The sequence below is a fragment of the Rhineura floridana genome, chromosome 9 (assembly GCF_030035675.1).
Source record: "Rhineura floridana isolate rRhiFlo1 chromosome 9, rRhiFlo1.hap2, whole genome shotgun sequence".
NCBI lineage: Eukaryota > Metazoa > Chordata > Lepidosauria > Squamata > Rhineuridae > Rhineura > Rhineura floridana.
Window position 1 is genome coordinate 116,575,019 of NC_084488.1, and position 22,370 is coordinate 116,597,388.

The following is a 22,370-nucleotide window of genomic DNA, read 5'->3' on the forward strand; positions in this document are numbered from 1 at the left end:
TCCAGAGTCTGTAACATCTAGAGGGCACCATGTTGGCTACCCCCAAGGGATAGGATTATACAATGGTGATAGTTACAACAGCGATTTCTGTTCCAATGCAAGACCAAAATATGTGACATGGCACTTCTAGAGCAACTAGAGACACCAGTATGGATAGAAGTCAAAGGAATCAACTCACATATTTAGGATCGGGGTATCAAAATAGGTTGCCTCCATAATGTGTCATAAAATGTCAGAAACCCACTTTGTTTGCACACCCTGGACACACTGTGACAGATGTAAAGTCAGTGCTCTTTTGGTTTTAAAAAACGAGGTGCCAGTGCTCATATCTTGATAAAAGTGCTGTGGGTACCAGCAGGCAAACGGCTGACATGGACAGCAAAAAAAAAAAAAAAAAGGATTCAGTACTCCATGCTGGTAAGTCCTGTCACAAAAAAGAGCCCTGTCCAAAGCTAATTGATCCAATTACTGTGTGCTTTTCAGTCCTATAGGGATGGTAATCGAAGTGATTGTGTGGTGAGTATTATATCAGAATAGGGATGGGTGAGAATTTCATTTCAATTGGTATTTCAAGCAGAATTTATCAAATTCGCAATTTCCAAAACATTAGGAGAACCAAAACACAGCCATCCTGCATTTATTAGAATTTTGGGATGCAGTTTGCCAATTAAATAACATTTATAAAATGCATATATTAGGGGAAAGTGTCCATAAAAATGAATACATGAGTGAAAATGACATTCAAAAAGGCATGAAATGATGATAAATGGCTTGCAAAGATGTGTATCTTTGTCAAAACTGCCTACAAAAATGTGTTTATTTGGGGAAATGGTGGAGAATTTTCATGAAGATTTTTTTTTTGAAAAAAATTGCAGATCACGATAGAAATGTAGAGAACTCAGTTTAACATTGGAAAAATGAGAAACTGGGAGAACCGAAACAGACAGATCTTTCCATCCCTACATCAGAAGCTAATATCTTTCTTTCCTGTTAGGAACCTTTGCAGTCAAATGAACAATATGCAAGGCAACAATTTCTTACCTTTTAATAGTAGTTTATTATTATTATTATTATTATTATTATTATTATTATTATTAAATTGTAGAGATTGATATGAGCATTCTTGTAGACTCAGTCCATTATTTTCAATTTTCTGTTACAAAATATGGAGGGGTTGGAGCTATACCCCCCTCCCAGTCAGAGCTTGGAAGTAACTAGTTACAAGTAACGAATTACTTGTAATTCATTACTTTTTTGAGGAACGAGTGGGTAATTCCTTTACATTTTGATTGTAATAGAACTAGGAGTAATTTTACTACTTTTGTGGAGTAATTGTAACATTTCCAGAATTACTTTTGGGCATTACTTGGGGGGAGCAGGGGAAGTCTTCTGCTCCTCTGATTTGTGGATGAAAATCATATGCCTCAAACTGGGCTTCTGTGCAGTGTCGCTCTTTCCTCATGCTCTGTGGATGGGCAGGAGGCGATGAGGGAGGAGGCAGAGAGTGAGACGGGGTGGAGTGGAGAAAACAATTATTTAAAAAAACGGATAGTGGTGGTGAAGAATGGAGTGGAGGGGGAAAGGATCCAGAGGTCAAGAACATGGATAAAGGAGGAGAAGGAGGCAGCAGCAGAATGGAGATAAAGAACTGTGGAGGTGAAAGATGACAACATGTGTGTGTGTGTGTGTGTGTGTGAATACTGTGTTTGCACTTGGCACACAAAGTGGCCTCCACCACCCTCTCTGGCTACTGTGCTGCATTTGCAGTATTTTAACTTTTTTGCATCTCAGGGGAAAATGTTTGCTTGAGTGAGTGTCCCTTAGTTGGTGGCAGGGCAGGGTCTGGGAGGTGGTTAAGTGAGAGAGATTATGCTGGCTGGCTGAGTGGGGGAGTTGCACTTGGTTTGGCGTAGAAAGATCTGAGTAATGGCCTCAGCCTCCCTCCCCACCACCCTTACTAGCGGAGAGACCACCATTGCTATCTTATGCATAAAATCATTATTCTAATAATACTAATAATAATAATAAAATTTTATTTCTAAGCCACCTATCTGGCCGAATTAACGGCCACTCTAGGCGGCGTACATAAAAGTTTAAAATACAACATATAAGTACAATTATAACATCAATCTCTAATTAATCCATCCCCCCACATCTTTACAAAATAAAACCAGATTACTACCTCTGTATGTGTTTATTTATTTTTAATGTTGTTTTAGGCTACTTATATGTGCAGCAGCCAAGACCAGCACCTTGTAGGCTTTTGTTTAAAGTAACTGAAATGTAATTGTAGTGATTACTTTGGAGGAAAAGTAAAGTAATCAGTTACTTTCAGAGCAATTGTAATTGTAACGGTAATTACTACTTTTTTGGGCCATGTAACTGTAACTGTAATTTATTACTTTTAAAAAGTAATCTTCCAAGCTCTGCTGACAGGTTTGGCCACCTGTCCAATAGAATAATCACTGATTATCAGGAAAAAATAACAGTCTTTATGATGGGGACTCCTAGGGTCACAGATTAGATTACAGGTGCTGCTACATCACACAATAATCTGGTAAAACCTGTTTCCTTCTTCGAAAACCAACCTATCGGGCAGTGTATCTTAGGTCAACACAGTCCCCACCCATTTTCTGAAGCCTGTGATGCCTTTTCTTCAACCCTTCCCTCCTAGCTAGGGAAGAGTATCCAAGATGGCACGTATGAAGTGGGGTGAAATGCCTTTCCCCTCCATTTGCTGTGCCCAATGGTGCCCCCCTGTTTGTTCTCTTCCTATTAACTAAGGAAGAGGCTCCAACATGATGTCATAAGCCAGTAACCTTTCCCTAGGATAGTACCATCTTTGGGGTATTATCCCTAGGCAATGGAATGAGAGGAGGAGAAAAAATGAGGGAGGGCGGCTATCCTCTGTTACTTATGGTGAGTTCTCTTCCTGGACCATCTTGTAATAAATTGTGTTTCTGTGAGCTTTCTTGGAGAATTATTCCAATGAAAAACGGGGAGGAGAACTATGCCATGATGAGCTTTCCACTACCTGCCAATTCTCTCTCTCTCTCCCCCCATATATCTTTGTAAAATGGGCAGGGGAGGTAATAATAGAATCATAAGACTTGGAAGGGATGGTAGAGATCACAAACCCTGACAACAGTTTGCAACTAGAGCTTCCCTGCCATAAAGGCATCCACTGCAGCTGTCACTGGAGACAGAAGAAGACTCATAAGCCTTATATAGCCATATGACCTGGATATACCCTGCATCATTTTCTGCTGTGGGGGTGTAAGGGAGCTGAAGTTTCCTGTGTCTACCATTCAATAAGTTGGTGGCATAGGGAAGTACTGCTTCCATGTACCTTGCAGGAAATGATACTCCCGAGAGAGGGAAAGAGAGAATGTTGCCAAGACCTGTTGCTTCTACAGGGCCTTGTTTTGCTTTCAGCACAAACTGTGGCAGAAACCCCATGCACTAGCTAGCCACTTGTAGGTGAGGGGAGGCAGCTAGCTTAGAGGCTTTAGACTGAGCATCAGGATGGTCAAAAAGTAAGCTTTGCCACCACTGGGAGCAGGGATGGGGGAGAGATTTGATTCAGTATAAAAGGGGAGCCTACCCTAATTCTCACTTTCCAATACAATATGCAGACCAAAACACATCCATTCTTTGGAATTCACACTTCTTTTTGCAATGCAGCTCTCCAGCCAAGTAATGCGTACAGGGTCAAATGTGCATTAAAATGGATATATTAGTGAAAATAACACAAAACTGCATTATATTAGGGGGGAAACTGCTTTTCAAACGTGTGGATTAGGCAAAGTTGCATACAAATGTTTGTATTAGGAGAAATTTGCACTAAAAGGCTGACAGGTTTTCATGAGAACTTTTTATTAACAGTCATAGTGGTGGTAGTGGTAATAAGAGTAGTAGTCGTCGTTGTTATGTGCCTCCAAGTCAACTGTGACTTATGGCGACCCTGTGAATCAGCGACCTCCAAGAGCATCTGTCATGAACCACCCTGTTCATAGTAGTAATAATAATAATAATAACAATGATAATGATAATGATGAAAATTGCAAGCTGCTGTGGAAATACGGGGAACTGAATTTAGGACTGGAAAAATGAGAAACTGAGAGGAACCAAAACTGCCAGATTCAGCCATCCATGCTCAGGATACGGGAATGTTTATGGGAGGGGAAACAGCCAGGGGAGGCTCAGTAAGAATGGGGATGAACTGCCGTCAACTCCCCCCCCCCAAAAAAAATTATCTGCCACCTGAGGCAGTCTCCCTAATGGTAGAGCCAGCCCTGGAAGCTTAGGATCAAGAGCATATACTTCCCTTTTTGTGGCCCTTTTGCCTTTTTTAAAAACAACAACAGTACAGCAATTCATTTAGCAGGACTCTTGCTCTGACCCTTTCACCTTCTTTCTTCTGCCTCTGAGTTTTAATCAGTTAATGAACAATCCTGGCAAGGTAAGTGAACATCCTTTACTGGAGTTAATCAATGCCGCACTAGTTAAGATTAAATGGGTTTATACCAGAGGAGACTTCAACACCTTGGTGGGTTTTTTTTTATCATCTTTAAAAATGTTCATGTAATAGAAGGAACCCTTCCGCCAGAATGTGATTTTGTAGCTCCTGTATTGCGTACAGATGCTAGACTGAGGGGCGGTGCTACTTTGAGACAGATAGACGAGAGAGTGTTCAGCTTCCTCCCACGGCCCTCTTAAATATCTGTCTTGCAAGGCGTCTGACATTTTGGAATAATAATTAGCAGCTGCTCCTTCCACGTGCAGGAAGCTACGAAGACATTGCCTCTTGCATTTTCCCTGGTGTTGTTAGTGCCCAAGTAAAACCTGCACACGTCACGCGTTCTTTCTTGGGGAAAAAAAAACCCTTTAATGCAGAGGATTTAAAACCGTAAAAAAGGAGCATTAAGGACACCTGGGCTTTATTTTCATGAGGCCTCTTAAAAACAAAAGGATGCTCAGCAGACCCATCCTTCAAAGAGGGAAAAAAAGGACCTCATGAGACAACACTGGAGGAAACATATCCCCAAACCCTCGCCACCACTCTCCTGGCTCTTTGTCTTCATCAGCATTAAAGTCAGGTTTCATGAGGACTAGAAGGTTTTAGAAGTTCGGTGACAGTAAATAGATGTGCTTTAAGGGGCTTATCTTACAGCTAGGTTGGGCAAATGAAGGCAGCCCTTCTTTGGAGCGGCATGAAATGCAACCTGTATAAAAAGTCTTCTCCTTGACGTATGGATTCCACATGAGACTCTGATATGGGGCGCTTTCAAGGACACCGCCCTCCAAGTGCGTTTTCAAGTGGTGCAGTCAGCAACTGCCCAGTGTGCGTAAGATCAACCTTGCTTAAAAACATAGCTTGAGACATCAGAAACATTAATACCAGAAATGAGCAGCTGGTAATGGCAATACTAGCAACAGCTGTGTGATGGGATGGAAGAAGTAGAGCAGGGATGGGGAACCTGCAGCCCTCCTGATGTTCTTGGACTATGACTCCCATCATCCCTGACTATTGGCCATGCTGGCTGGGATTCACGGGAGTTGGAGTCCAAGAACTGGAGGGCTGCAGGTTCCCCATCTCTGAGGTAAGGAGACTCCTCCTCCTCTACCACCATTGGGGAATAACCCACAGAGCAAGGGCAAGTCCCCACATCCTTACTGGTGGAAGATGTGGGGCAGCAGAGGATGAGTGGTGTCAGCACCATGCAATGCTTGACTGCTGACTGGCTAACAGCGTCCCGCATGGGTGGTGTCCATCAGTGTGTGCATCCATTGCGGGCACTCCTAGTAAGGCAACAATGCCCATTTGCATGGTGCTGATTATTAACTCCATTCCCATCTTCCTTCTCTTGCCTGCAAGGGCATGGAGGCTTGTTCCCCAGCAATCACAGCTTAGCAGCATTGAACTTTCTCTATCCTTTCTACCCTTCACACTGCCTCCCTGACTAATGCCAAAACAAGCCTTCAAATATATCACACCATTGTCATGAAACAGGGCCGGCCCTACTATGAGGTAGAGTGAAAACGTTTCCTCGGATGCCGGAGTTTGGTTGCCATTAAACATATAATTACATGTTTTTGAAAAAGCATTTTTCAACTGTTCCAATGAACCACTTCCTCCCATGTTCGCTTTAAACAGGGGGAGCAGGAATGTCCCTGGAAGCCCCACCCCAGATGTTGAAGTGCCTACTGGCTACCCCTACAACAGCTGCAAGTGTAGCATTAATGGGAAAGGTCTCTATGCATGTATAGCTATATGCATGCAGAACACTACATCACGGCTGGGAATCCTGGGCAAATGAAAGGTCCCAGTTATGGAGGAAGTGTCCTGTGCACAAACAGCTATTTATGGACATAGGACACGTTCTCATTAATGCTGTACGTGTCAGCTGAAGGAGCGTGGGCAACAAGTATGTTGGTAGTGGGAGAGGGTGGCCTGAGGACATAATCTCACCTCCCTGTCCCCATGTTTAGTGTATGCATGGGAAGATAGGATGTTGATGTATACCATATTAAACAAACTGCTCCCTCTTGCTCAGTATTGTCTATAAGAGGAGGAGAGGGGACTCTTTTCAGCCCAAGGGTCACTTTCCATTCTGGGCAACCTTCTGAAGGCCACATGCTAGTGGTGGGTGAGGCCAGAGGCATAAAAAAAAAAAAAGGGCAGAGCAACAAATCTAAATTTCACCTCTGTGCAGCTGGCTAGTTTCTACACACACTTCTCTTTCTTCCATCCAGATAAGCAAGAGGTCTTATCAAAGTCCATACTCCAGCCACTGACTGGCACTGGCCAGGGGTGTAGTCATCCAGGGTCTCAGGGGGTCTTGGAAAATGGAAATGGACTGCCTCCAAGTCGATCCCAACTTATGGCGACCTTATGAATAGGGTTTTCATGCAAAGCGGTATTCAGAGGTGGTTTACCATTTCCTTCCTCTGAGGCTGAGAGGCGGTGACTGGCCCAAGGTCACCCAGGGAGCTTCGTGGCTGTGTGGGGATTCGAACCCTGGTCTCCCAGGTCATAGTCCAGCACCTTAACCACTATTATTATTATTATTATTAAATTTATTTATATACCGCATTTCCCACAAATACACGTGCTCAAGGCGGTTCACACAAATAGTCAAAATGCCAAAACATAATGCAAAATAAGAAGTATAATCACTACATTAAGAAAAGAATATATACATCATAGCATAAATGAGCATAAAGCTCAACAACAAAGCCAAAACAAAAATATTTAAAAAAGAACCCCCAAGCTGATACAAAAATCTCTTCCATCCCCCAAACCCCCATAGCTCAACCCAAAGGGCCAGAAAGTCTTCTGAAAGAAGCTGTGTTTGAAGGCTTCCAGGGCTGGAGGGTGGGGCAAGGCAGGTGGAAATAGCCCTCCCCTGATGACAAATCTCCCCTCTTCTGCGCCACACTGGCTCTCTAAGGGGGTCTTAGACCCCTTATTTTTGGGGGGGAGCAGGGTTCTAGCAGGGTCCCTATGTGTCTAGCATCCTATGAGACATTCAGCATGAAAGGGGAGTGTGTTAGCCACTTTCTGACATGCTTCTTTGTCCTTTCCTGCTGATTGGAGCCAATCAGAGTGAAAGGAAGTGAGTCAGCCACCGAGAAGGCTGTCTTCAGTAGCTAACACTCCTCTCTTTCATGCTTATTGGCTCCTAGGGACGTCTCTTGTCATGGGAGAAGGCATTAACAAGGATCTCATTCTCAACCCAGCAGCAAAAACAAAAAAGAGGGAGGGATGTGGCTGCAACTATCATGAAGGGATCCTGGACTCCAAATTTGCCACTACACTTGTGGCAGTGGCTCTCCAGGGGTTCAGACAAGGGTCTCTCCTAGCCCTAGATGGAGATGCCTGGGATTGAACCTGAGACTTTCTGCATGCAAAGCATGTTGCATCATCCGTCCTGTAAAATGTTATAATTTGGATGCATGAAGCTTACTTTAGGGACTTTAGGATAATGCATCCAAGGGAGTGTCATGCAAACAAATGACTTCCATGGTTGACTTTGCCATGGCGGAACCCATTTTGGACAGGATCAGAGGGTCACACCCCATTTGAGCTTTTAAGCTCAAATGCCAATAGAGAAAAGAAAGGGGAAAAACAGTTTGTGCTGGCCTTGACTTGGCAAACCTCTTTTTTTTTTTCTTTAGATATATAAATGGTGATACATGTAATAAAGAATGAGCCGATCATGAAAAGGATACGCAGTCATAAATCACGCTTGCACTCCACAATGATAAATGAGGGGATTCAATGAAAGGTTACACGGATAACACAATGACAAATAATAATGTAAATTGCAACGAAGATAATAACAATTACCATGAACTGTGATCCATTTCGAGGGACTATGGATGACATTTCAGAGAAGGAAGGAAAAAATGAGGAGAGGCACCAGATATCCCAAAAGGCATCCATTCACAAACTGACAGCCACTGCCCCGATGCAGCATCTTCTTTACCTTCCGTTTTAAGCCTTAAAAGCCCCCACTCTGTTATTTATTTTATTTATTTGTTTGAAAAGCCGCATAAGCTGCTTAATATTAAAAAAAAAGCAATGAGTGGCCTACAACAGCAACAACAGAAGAACACCAAGAAACAGTGTCATTAAAAGAAAAATATACAACATAAAAGCAGTAAAACAGTAGTAGAAATACTTATAAAACACAAATAAAAAGAAGAATTCAGGGTGTTCATATAAATGGGGGGGGAACCACCAGGGTCCGATGTTATGGAGCAGGAAAGGCTAGGCGAAAGGATACTACAAGATGGCAGAATATACTGTTTCCTGGATGGCAGAGTGAAGAGAATTTCACCCTACAGGGGCAACAGCAGAAAATGCCTGTTTGCAGGTTACTGGACTATGATCGGGGTGTAGTCATCCAGGGTCTCAGGGTGTCTTAGACCCCCTACTTTTTGGGGAGCAGGCTCCCAGCAGGTTCCCTATGTCTCCAGCATCCTACAAACCAATCAGCATGAAAAGAGGGTGCGTTGGTCACTGAGAAGAGTCTTCTAGCATGCTTCCTTGTCCTCTCCTACTGGCTGGAGCTGATCAGAGTGAAAGGAGGTGAGTCAGCCACTGAGAAGACTCTTTCCAGTAGCAAACATTCCCCGATTTCATGCTGACTGGCTCCTAGAAATGTCTGTTGTGTGGGAGAAGGCATTAGCAAGGATCTTCTCAACCCAGCAGCAAAAAAAAAGGAGGGAGGGATGCTTCTGAGACTATCATGAAGAGACCCTGCACTTCTGAATTTGCCACTACACTGCTGACTATGATATGCTGTAGGATGCAGTACAGTGAGTAAAATATCCCCAGGTGATTTGAGTGATCTTGCAGGTCTCTCCAGGGGCAGGCAGTTCCTGTGATATTTTCACTTTGGATCTCCCATTGCCCCATTATAATCAGCCATTCAGCAGGAAAGCCTAACACATACATTCGGGATGCTTATCATAGGGACATTGGAAGCTGCCATATTCAGAGTCAGAGCACTGGTCCGTCTCACTCAGCACTGCCTACAACGCTGACCGGCAGCGGCTCTCCAGGGATTTAGGCAGTGTTCTCTCCAGTGCTACCTGGAGATGCCAGGGACTGAACCGGGATCTTCCGCATGTGAAACAGATGCTGTACCACTGAGATACACCCCTTCCTTGTTCAAACAATCTATGTAACATATGGTTTAATTTGAATTAGCCCTGCCTTGCCTTGAACCTGATAGCTGGTGTAGCACAGTGGGGAGGAGAGCCTGGCTGGGAGTCCAGAGTCTGTGAGTTCAAATCCCCGCTTGTGTCTCCTGGGTGTCAAGGGCCAGCTAAAGATCACCCCCACAGTGAGTGGCTCAGGGGTTACATACCCTGCCACCTGTGCAGCCGTGGGCAAGCGGCATAGTCCCATGGAGCCCAGTTGCCCCCCAGCTGGCAGTTGCGGACAAGGAAGGGGCTGGCTTGTGCAGCTGTGGCAAGCTGGGGAGGACTAGCCTCAGAAGGAGGCAATGGCAAACCCCCTCTGAATACCGCTTACCATGAAATCCCTATTCATAGGGTCACCATAAGTCGGGATCAGCTTGAAGGCAGTCCATTTCCATTTTGCCGTGAACCTGGTTTGAAGACACAGCTCATTTCTTGGAGCGGGGGGAAAGGTTATCTAGCAATCAATAAAACAGAAAACAACCAAATCCCAGTGTTCTGTCCCACTCTAGTGACTAAGAGCTAAAACTCTCCCCCCTTGTAATTCCCAGCAACTGGTATTCAGCGGCTTCTACTGCTTCCAACAGTGTAGGTAGAACAGCACCGTTGTGGCTAGCAGCCACTGACAACCTTATCCTCCATGACGTTGTATAAGCCTCTTAACTCCATCCAATGTCAAGAAAAAAATCACACTAACAGTTTTTGGGGTGTATTTTCTATCTCAATGAGATTTTCAATGTATGGCAGGCTGATATCTTGACTCCAGATGACATTTGTGTCTGTGGTGTCAGAAGATTTGTGCTTGACAATACCCGAACATCCAGGTCCAGAAAACACTTGTTTCTGTGCATCTTTACTCTATGAAAATGCGATAGGTTGTTTTTACTACCCCAATCCGCTATCATTAGCTGGGGTAGCAAATACATCCCAATGCATTCTTGGGACATTTAATGCCTCATGTGGTTTTTGCTTCTTTGTTTCCAGAAGGAAAATGGTAAATGGTAAATGATTGAAATGTGGGGATATTGTATGGGTGACAATTTGTGACAATGTCCTAAAAAGACTGCCCTGTAGATCTACTTATGTGTAACTTGTACAATGAAAACTATGGAATATTAAGTCATCCAAGTAGATGGCTATTACTGCTAGCAATGGGTGAGAATTTTGATTGCATTTCAAGCAGAATTTATCAAATTCACAATTTCTGAAACGATATGACAACCGAAAAACAGCCATCCTTCAAAATTTGCATTTATTAGAATTTTGGGAAGCAGTTCGCCAAATAAACAATATTTACAATAATGCATAGATTAGGGGAAAGTGTGCATAAAAAAGAATACAGGAGTGAAAATAACATGCAAAAAGCATGAAATGTTGAGAAATGGCTTGCAAAAATGTGTCCCTTTGTCAAAACTGCCTACAAAAATGTGTTTATTTGGAGAAATTCGTACTAAAAAGGTGGAGAATTTTAATGAGATTTTTTTTTTAAAAAAAATGCAGGTCGCTGTAGAAATGTAGAAAACTGAATTTAACATTGGAAAAATGAGAAACTGAGAGAACTGAAACAGATCTTTCCATCCCAAATCACTATATAGGATTTGCAGGAGTGAACTCTCACAATAATTGGATTCCCATCATGACTGCGCCTCATCAGTCGGAGAACTGGGGCAAGGGCTTTCAAAGCAGAGGATGGGACTTCAAGGTAGGATGGGATGTTCTCCTCTTCCCAAGGACACCTTTTCCTTCTTTGCATTTCATTTTAATCAAACTCTTAGTACAGCCAAGCTTCTTAGGAGTTTGCTCCTCCCACGCCATCCCCAGCAGGATGTGCCGTGTCTATAATACTGATATAAACTTGTAAACCAAATATAAACGGGTGACTCTATATGTTAGGAGTGTAATATCCTGTAGCAAGCAGTGCAGAGGTTAAGAGGCTGCGGTGACTTTCAAAATGAAAGTGATGGGAGGCAGAGAGAACATTTGGAAGCATGAAAGAGGTGATACAGGGGGAAATAGCAGGCATCCAACAGACGGTTAATGAAATGGGAAGCGAAACAAGCTTTGTGTGCTGGAGGGCTCTTTCTAGGTGTTTGAGCGTTTGGAAGAGATTCCCTTCTGGCACTGTGGCAATTTCAAACCATGTGAGCTACTGAACATGACACATAAAGTCACCGCTAATCTCCCAAAGAGCTGCCCGGTGCTAAGGTCTCTAAATCAAGACATGAACTATCCAGTTCGTGGCTCTGCCAGTTTAGAACCTTTGAATGTTCTCATTAAAAAAAAAAAAAAAAGCTTTGCTGCTTCAGGCCAAGGCCCAACAGCAGCCAGGCCACTTCTTCTGGGCGATCTCACAAGCAGGGAATGAAGGGGATGGCCTTCTGTCGTCGTCATCGTTCATCCTCACCATCTGGTATTCAGAAGTAAACAGTCTGTGAGAGTTGAACTGAGCTATCCTATAACTAGGGATGGGCAAATCTGTCAGTTTCAGTTGCGCTCAGTTTCTCATTTTTCTAATCTTAAATTCATTTCTCCACATTTGCACATCAGTTTGTGGGTTTGTTTTTTATAAAAAAAAAGTCCTCATGAAAGCCCCCCTGCATTTTAGCACGTATTTTCAGTTTGGTCTATGACCGTAAACAAAAAATCAATCAGTGCGTATTTCTCCTAAAATGCACATTTTTGTATAGATTTTCACCAAACGCAACGTTTTTGTAGAGCAGTTTTCCCCAATCTAATGCATGTTTGTATGTTATTTTCACATATATATGCATTTTTATGCACACTTTACCCTAGTTAATGTATTTTTGTACTTGGATGGTGAAGTGCACTGCGAAATTTGGAGAAGTGTGAATTTTGAAGGGTGGCTGCATTTCATTTTGCAATGTGTTTCAGAAAATGCAAATTGGGTTAGTTTGCCTTTAAATGTGAACTGAATCAAATTTCTCCTCCACCCTTACCTGTAACGCAGACTTCCCCAACCTGGTGTCATTCATATGTTTTAGACCACATCTCCATAACCATTGGCCATTCTGACTGAGGCTGATGGGAACTGGAGTCCAACAACATCTGGAAGGCACCAGACTGGGAAGGCCACTATACATTAAGATCAAACTCATTCTGTGTGTGTGTGTATCCTTAAGTGGCCAGTATGGCACCATCCACGCATAAGAGGGAGGTGTTAGCAGGCATGGGAGAACCTAATGAATAACTTCAGGGGGAAAACACTAAGGATGACCCAAAATCACCCCCATGAGGTCTGAGCATGCTCAGTGGCCATTGGGTGTTGATTTACCTCTTGGGAGAAGTAAAACAGAAAACCAGTGGTGGGTATGGTGTACTAGGAAAGGTCATGGCTGGGTGGCTGGAATCTAGACCAAAAGCACGCCACCCTGCAACATTTTGTTGCAGGTCCCATTTGTATTGGCCAATTCCCATATTGATGAACCTGTTCTCCATTCATTTTCATAGAATTTATGTTTTGATTTCAGCCTTTACCAATAACCAGGTTTCATAAGAAGAAAAGAAGAGCTTGCTAGATCAGGTAAATGGCCCACCTTCTCCAGAATCATATTCTCACAGTGGGCAACCAGATGCCAATCAGGACCTGAGTGCAACAGCACACACCTCTCGTGCAGTTTCCAGCAACTGGTTTACAGAACAGTGGTGGTAGAACATAGCCTCTAGGTTTAGTAGCCTTTGACAACCTTATCCTTCATGCCTCAGCTAAACTGGAGATTGCTATCTGCTATGTAAGTTTGTAATGTTGATACTATTGTCAGAGAGGCCCAAGGATGGAGGTGGAATCGGGTGGATACATACATACGTCATAGAACTACATGAATCTATCTACACAACAGCTTATTAGTTAGTTTTATGTATGGCATATTCCACAAGAATGTATGTTACTTTTTATATATAAAAAAGGGATTTACTAATCTTAATTAGCCTTGCAACACTTTCTTCCTCCATCAAGGTAAACAAATTCACCTGAGGCATATTGAATTTTAGGCAAATTAAGCAATGACAAACGGGAAGGGAAAGCCTCCAAGGATGCAGATCCAATTTGAATATCTGTTAATGGAAACCGATATTCCAACTGGATTTTCAAATTGCAAATGCCTTCTTCATTTCAGCTGCAATCCTTCCCTCGAGACGGTCCTTGCTGATATACACGTTGGCTGGGCTTAATGTTAAACCTTATTTTGCTATGCCCCCCCTTTTTTTTTTGGAGTTTCAAGGAGAGATTGAGAAAGTGTTCCTGGGCTCCCTGACTCCGGATCTGACACATTATTCTCATGGAAAGCAACCTCCCAGGAAGTTCTGTTATGATGAATGCAAGACGCAAAAGGATGCTCACCATTCACTCCAATTGTGCTGACACGGAAATATTTCTTTATGGCTTGTGCTCACAAAGCTGTGTGCTCCTTAGGACCATGAATGCCCAAAATGTTTATGGTTCCTCTGCTTCCAATGCAAAATTTGAACATTCCCTGTTGCACAGAAGGGCTTGGCTCCAAACCCCTCTCCTCCCATTGGGACGTTGCAGAGCAGCGGGACCACGACTGTATCTGCCGCATAGCTGCTCATGCCAGCTGCAGTGGTAGATGGGAGGACAAGATGATGCAGCCTGTTTGGGCCTGGATGGGACCTGATGCCACTGCACAATGCTCAGCCCTCCCCCATCCCTTCTCTCGGAGTGTCCCATTTTGGGGCTTTCTGCTGGCTCCTGCTGGGGGCCTCCCTCCCACACAGTGGGTGGCTGGCTTAGCTCAGAGATTTCGGCAGAAGGACATCTCCCCCCAGTCCAGCATCCACCCCCAGCCCAGCATAAGGGGGGGAGTTGTTTGCTGTGTTCGTTGCACTTTCTTGCCATTGAAATCTATGAGGCTTAAGTCATGGCTACCTGCTCCCATTAATTTCAGTGGGAAGTGCCCTTTGCAGTCTAGGTCTAAGCTAAAGGTAGTATTCAATGCTAGTCTTACTTAGAGTAGACCCAGTCATGTTAATGGACACGACTAACTTAGACACATTAATTTCAATGGGTCTACTCTGCGTAAGACTTAATGAATACAGTGCCAAGTCTCCTGAGCAGAGATGTGCTTGAAAATCAATGGGGAAAAGAGCATGCACCCTGAGGAGATGCTCAGTGGATGCATGGAGGGGCAGAAGCAGCATCATCTCTCTGTCCTAACTACTGACCACCACAAGTTACAGCTGAGAACTGTTAGAGCTTCGCTGCTCCACCCTAAAGCAGAGTGCCTCAGGAGGTGGCAGGCCCTCCTTCCCCGGGGAGGATTTAATCAGAGGCTGGGATGCTGTCAGGGCTGCTGCAGTTGTATCCTGCACTACAGATTGCAGAGGGTTAGACTAGATGATCCCCAGGGTCCCTTCCAACTCTATCAGTCTATGTTCACTGGAGGGTCATCATGCAAGCAACTTGTAGACTGTCTTTGCTGGATCAAGGAAAGGCAAAAGGAGGGAGGTTCCTGATCACATGTATGCATAGCTTTTGTGCCCACACGGGTATACCCTTTGGCTCTGTTCCAATGTAAAACTTTGGGTGAACATGTAAGGATCAGTCATGTGGGCATAAGCCAGTAGCAGACGGTGTGGTGGCAGTGAAGGTTGGTCCAACAGGGCTAATGGGGCACTATCCATCCAACCTCAGTCTGCCTACAATCAGCCATCCCGCCTACCGTCCTACTTACGCCTAGTCCAGCTTCCTCCTCCTTAGAGTTAGTGTAGAACTCAGCAGAGAGGAGGATGGAGACAGGACTAGACCACATTGGCTCTCCACGTCATTGGCTCTGGCTTCACGTCCTGTTGGCCTCTCTGCCTTCTGCCTTACCAGTTCCAATCCGCACCAGCCAGTACCACGTGACGGGGTGGCCGCACTCACCTGACCTCCAGTCAGTCGTGTTGCTGCTGCTTACTGGGAGGTAGAGGGGTGAGGCAGCGTCAGGGTCAGTGCAGTGCAAACGCACCAACAGAGCCAGTCCAACACTCCTGCCAGTGTGCTTGCACTATGCCAACCTTGCCACTGTCTCACCCCTCCCTCTCTACCTCCCGGTAAGCAGCAGCCAGAGGGTGAAATCCTGATTCCCCTCCTTCAAGCATATAATAACCCTAAGCTGTTCACTCTCAGAAAACAAAACTGGTGCCATAATGTTCTCCACACGTTCTTCTCCCCCTTCTTTTCTTTTCTCCTCTGATCTTCTCTTTCCCTTTCTGTTATTTCCATGGATGATTTCTCCTGAACGCAAATAACAGCGCGCGCGTGCACACACACACACACGCACGCACACACGCACACACACACACACACACACACAGACTGAGTCCAGGAGTTCTACTGTGAAAACTGTGTTTGAGTCGAATGGCTGCATCTCTCTCCTTTAAACAGTGAACAGCCCTGCCTTGGGGAAGTATCTGTGAAGAGGGTTATGGATTTTAAATAAATGGACAATACACATTCATTATTAACAGCAATAGGCGCTCGCTTTTTGAATACACAGTCCCTGGAGGATGTGCACAAGACACAAAAATAAAATTTAGATAAAATATAGTTGCTAAACTGTCAATGCAGAAGAGCAACGTTCTGAGAGACTGCTGTTGCTTCTGGGGCTGCATCTCAGAGGTAGGAGAGACTGATTTGTGGGGGGGGGGGAGTCCCAGGTTCAGACTATTCCCAGGCCTGTCTCTCCATTATTATATGTTGGGTTGTAAAAAACAACATGAAAATATGCATTTACATATCCATTTAAATCATTCTTTGTAAATGCATTTCCCCTCTCCAAAAAAGTTTTTTCTAAATCTAGCTTTTCTCACTACATGGAAAAATGGAAATGGATTGCTTTCAAGTTGACCCCGACTTATGGCGACCCTATGAATAGGGTTTTCATGGTAAGCGGTATTCAGAGGGGGTTTACCATTGCCTTCCTCTGAGGCTGAGAGGCAGTGACTGGCCCAAGGTCACCCAGTGAGCTTCATGGCTGTGTGGGGATTTGAACCCTGGTCTCCCAGGGCGTAGTACAACACTCTAACCACTACGCCACACTGGCTCTCTAGTCTCACTACATAGGGCATTTTAATGTACTTTGATAGCTGTAAATGGCTGACAACTGTATCAGAGCCTTTTACCCTGCTGAGCTGATCATGTTTTCATTTGTTTTGAGTTTTTCTGCCTGCCTCCATTGTATTTCATTTGGTATGATACTGTGTGGTGTGATGATGTTGTTTGTGATTTTAATCATTGCAAGCTGTCCGGAGTGATGCACATGCATTAAAAAGGCAGCGTGTGAAATTCTAATGTAAGTAACAACACAAATGACGTTTCAAATGAGGGAGAATTTCAGTGTAAAGTGTGCGAGATCTAAACGCCGTGCAGGAGTGAGGGTACTGTCAGCTGAGTTGGCCCAAGCCTGGGAAAGGGAAAACAAGCCTCTAAAACAGAGTTTGATTTTACCCTATTCTTTTTTGATGATGCAAATTCAGCTGGGTTGTCAGGTCACATGACTGAGCTGAACGGCATTAGGATCCAGGAAGTACTTCTTTACTCAGCACATAGTTAAACTATGGAATTTGGTCAGATGCAGTAATGGCCACCAGCATGGATGGCTTTAAAAGAAGATTAGACAAATTCATGGAGGACAGGGCTATCAATGGGTACTAGCCGTGATGCCTGTGCTCTGCCACCCTAGTCAGAGGCAGCATGCTTCTGAAAACCAGTTGCTGGAAGCCTCAGAAGGGAAGAGTGTTCTTGCACTCAGGTCCTGCTTGCAGGCTTCCCCCAGGCACCTGGTTGGCCACTGTGAGAACAGGATGCTGGACGAGATGGGCCACTGGCCTGATCCAGCAGGCTCTTATGTTCTTAAGTCCTCCCCCTCACCCCGCCCCTGCCATTCTCCTGGAATATCCATTTTCGGGGCTTGTGCATACATACGTTTCGCCAGTCACAGCTGAGCCAGGATTAACGAGTTAAACTGTCGTATCTCCGGCTGAGCTGGGATGAGCAAATTACACTGGCACAGCCAGGCTGAGCCAGGAACCACCCGTCTGAACCAGAGATCCACACCATCTTATTTCGCTCATCCTAGTGGATTTTGGGTTTGGTTTGTGCCCTCAGCCACCAATTCTTAATGTTAAATAGTAGTTTTTATAATGAGCAGCTTGATGGAGCTGATATTTTAGCAGAGCTGAGTGAGTGAGCCCTGTTGTTCACCTCTCCCACTTAGGTTGCTGGAACGGCGGCTGTCATGCAGTGGTTGAAACTTTCTCCGTTTATATCCCCCAAAAGGGGAAACTCTGTGCACTTGCTGTCTTTGGATATGCACAACAGGTTCATAAACTCTTGACATAAGTGGCTCTTTAGGTCTTTTGAAATTCCTGAGATGATCTTTTTCTTTTTCTTTTGTTGGAAAAGAGAAATTTGCCTAAGCGATTTGTCTTTCCGTCTCCACGTAGACCAGTGGAGGATGACATTAATCTTTCAGTATGATATCTCTATTTTCTCTTTATTGGCTAATTTCAGGAGAAATTGCAGCTATGGGAATTTGCAAGCTTTGCCGTTTTCTTTTGAAATCCCTTCCACCGTTCTCTCTCTCTCTCTCTCTCTCCACCCCTTCCCTCCCAGGCTTCCTCTGATTTCAGCAAGAGGGGGAGAGAAACGATGAGCACTTGGTATAAGCTGACAGTGTAGGCTTGGGTTTTTTCTTCTTCACAAGATTCAAAGGTCTGCCCTGAATGTTTGTATGTTTCATGAAAGCAGAAACCTTGATGGTGCATTGCACTAAAAAGATGTTTTTTAAACAATACCCTCTCTTTTATTTATTGTTCATTTGTATCTTGATAAACTTTTTATTAGTAGTAGTATAAGCTAGAGATAGTAAAGGAAAGAGACTGGATGGGAGGTTAAAATACTGAGAATTCTCATAGATCCTCACAGGATGAGGTACGCAGAATTTTGTAAGGAATGGCAGGAAATAACTCCTGAATATGCCTTATCGTTTTTGTTTTTATATCTCCAATATCATACACAAGGGGGTGATATATTCCTGTGACACCTGCACTCAGACATACACAAACAGGAACTAAGACTGAGGCTGCAATCCTGTGGAGTGATGCTCAGCTAAATCATTACACTAATGTAAAAATTTCAATTAGCACAAGGGGATTCCCCCCTCTCTTCCCCACAAATGCATCCTACACCATCCCCAAATCTGCTCCAGAGGGTTTGGGGAAAACTCAGAACAGATTTAGAGGGTGCTCAGGAGTGGGAGAGGGGGAGAACATTCTGTTGTGCAAGGAAAAATCCTTGCATAGATGGAACATTTGACTTAGCACTATGGGCTTATCCACATGGGAAAACTACTTCCTATTAAAGACTCTTTCACCTTCATTTTCTCTCTGCACCGTCCACAATAAGGGCTCAATGCCAGCTGCAAACAGGGTGTTTTCAATGCACACTGAGGGGAAGGATCAAGTTGTCAGTTTCCTGATAACCACACCCTCTAATATAATATTTTCCACTCCCTCTCATTACCTAGCAACCAAGCATGCTTTGTTTGTTCTACCAGTTAGTTTCATTAAAAAAAATAAACCTGGAAGTGTGATTATTTGTCTTTTCACTGGTACAATAGAGCTGAAATGCAAATCTTTGTTTGAGCAGTGTTATGCTTTTGCGCACAAGTTAGGGGAAAAAAATAAAGATCTTTTGCACACTAGCAGAACAGGAGAGAGCAGTCGGAAGTTACTCTTCAGCCCACAGAAAATGAAATGAACAAAGGGAGGAGGAGGGAGTGGGCGTGGAGAGGGGAACAATTGACACACCCACCTAAAAGCATCAGAGCAAAGCATCTGCAAGCACTAGAGACAGGGCCAGCTCCAAGAATGCCGGGGCCCTTAGGCATCAGGTTGCCCTGGGCCCCGGCGTGTGTGTGCATGTGCACACGAGCACCCCTCCATGCCCCCACCTACCTGTCTGCTGTCTTTTACCATTGCCCTTAATGAAGATGGTGGCCGCAGTTTCCCTAAGGGGATGATGCCTCTGTCGCCATCTTTGTTGATGGCACGCGTGCATGCTACGCACGCACATCTCTGCCATCAACTAAGATGATGGCAGGGGCTTCAGTACCTTAGGGAAACTGCTGCCACCATCTTCATTAAGGGCAATGGTAAAAGACAGCAGACAGGTAGGTGGGGGGCATGGGGGGGTGTGGATTGCAGAAAGGAAGCAGAGAGGCAGCTGAGGGGCCCCCTGTAGCTCCAGGGGCCATCAGGCCAGTGCCCCACCTGGCCGCCCTTTAGAACCAGCCCTCATCATCATCAGTCCTGGGAGACTGTGAATGTAAGAACATACAAAGAGCCAGCTGGATCAGGCCAATGGCCCATCTAGTCCAGCATCCCATTCTCACAGTGGCCAACCAGATGCCTATAGGAAACCCACAAGCAGGACCTGAGGCAGGGCCTGTGTGTGTGTGCCAGAATATTTCAGCCCCTTTCTCTGGGTTTTCAGCTTTTTCAACCCTTTAACTTCAAGCATTTTAGATGGTATTTATGTTTTGCCTGTTCTGACATGATTCCCTGCTTCCTGAGGCTTCCTCTCCATAACATTTCTGGATATGAGCCTGTGTCAAAGGAGCATTCATCATTCTCATCTCTTTTGACCGCTGTGCCTCGAACCTTTGAATTGCCTTCTCATTTTCTGGCATTTCTGGCAGTTTGTATTTTGTCATATCCAAAGTTCAGGAATCCAGGCTTTTGTCTCCTCTCCTATCGTATATCATTCTCAGTGGTCACCAAAGTGCAGCGTCAGCTTTTTCCAGCAATGAAGGAAACAATTTATTCCTGGCCTTAGTCATTGGACTCAATGGCCTTATTTGTTATATGTCTTCAAGTCGATTTCGACTTATGGCGACCCTATGAATCAGCGACCTCCAAGAGCATCTGCCATGAACCACCCTGTTCAGATCTTGTAAGTTCAGGTCTGTGGCTTCCTTTATGGAGTCAATCCATCTCGTTTGGTCTTCCTCTATTTCTACTCCCTTCTGTTTTTCCCATCATTATTGTCTTTTCTAGTGAGTTATGTCTTCTCATTATGTGTCCAAAGTATGATAACCTCAGTTTCATCATTATAGGCCCCTTCCAACTTTACTATTGTATGATTCTACGAAATTATGCCAACCAACAGCTAGTTCAGATTCCCCACAAACACACACATACACTTTGTTGCCCAGGAATAGAAATATAGATGCCATATTTATTCCTATAAAGAGCATGACTTTTGTTCCAGAGTCCCTGAGGATCATTGCTAGAGTTTGGAAGTGGAATCAAGAGAGACAAAAGAAAGCATGTCTTCACACAGCACATAGCGAAACTATGGAATTCACTCCATAAAATGAAGTGAGGGCCACCACCTTGGATGGCTTTAAAAGAGAATTAGGCAAATTCATGGAGGATAAGGCTATCAATGGGTACTAGCCATGATGACTATGTTCTGCTTCTATAGTTAGAGGTAGAACTATGGCCCTCCCCTCCCCTTTCGTAATCAGTTGGAAACAGCAAATATACATTAGGAGCTGTATATCAGGAGGACTGGCCACTGTCTTCATTCTGGTAAAGATGCTGAATCGTCTCTCATTCTCATGCATAGAAGAGTTCCAACTAAGGACCCTGAAGGACAGGCACCCAGTTCCCGGTGCTACCAGAACTGCTTGCTGCAAGAGGCACTGCCCATCGCAAACAGTTCAAGCTGCCATACAGACATCACAGAGAAAAATCCTCCTGGTCCTAGAAATTAGGCACTCTTCAGAAAGCCAATCCCATTCCACCACCTGTTATAAAGTTCTGTGGTCTGCTGCACTCCCTTTTGTTCTGGGGAGAGCTTCTTGCTACGAGAGACTAACACGTCATCCTACTGTGGCTAGGCAGGCAAGTAACCAGTTTGCTCGCTGGTCAGGTAGCTTGTCTGTGTGCCTGCTTTCATACCCCCTTCTGTTCCAAGCTCTTGCTGCCTTTCCAAACTTGGTTTGCAGTATTTGAATGCCACACTCCCTTGCACAAAAATGCACACATGCATATGCATCTAACATTTCCACATCTTTCATGGTTAAATTCTGAAAGAAGAAAGGCATATCCCCTTTCAGAATATTGTTGTCCTTCAATAGATCTTTTCCATGTTTCCCATAGACGGGTCCTCTTTTCCAATAACTATGTGCCTCAGTGTGATTTCAGAGAGGTCTCCTGGTTGGAAAAGGTCATAAAAATAAATATTTACTAAATCTGCATTAAAAGGGATTTCATTTGTACTTAGTGCAGATCTGCAAGGAAGGTGGTCAGTTCTCTAGAAGCTGATCTCTTTGTGCTTCCTCTACAGACCCCTAAACAAACATCATCTAGGTCATCTCTTTGGGGGGAAAGGGCAAATTTCTGGTCTGTTGTGCCCATTACACATACCCATATATTCTGTGTTGGCCATGCAGAAGTGCCTCTAGCAAAGCACCAACATCCATTCATGGCTGATCAGCTTCTGATGGATTGAAAGTGACAGTAAATCGCTGTTTCTTGGGTTAACTACTCAGGGAAGGAATTACACACTGCCTTATTTTAACAGCGAGAAGGGACACCATGGTCTTAAATCCTCCCGAGCCCTGTAGACA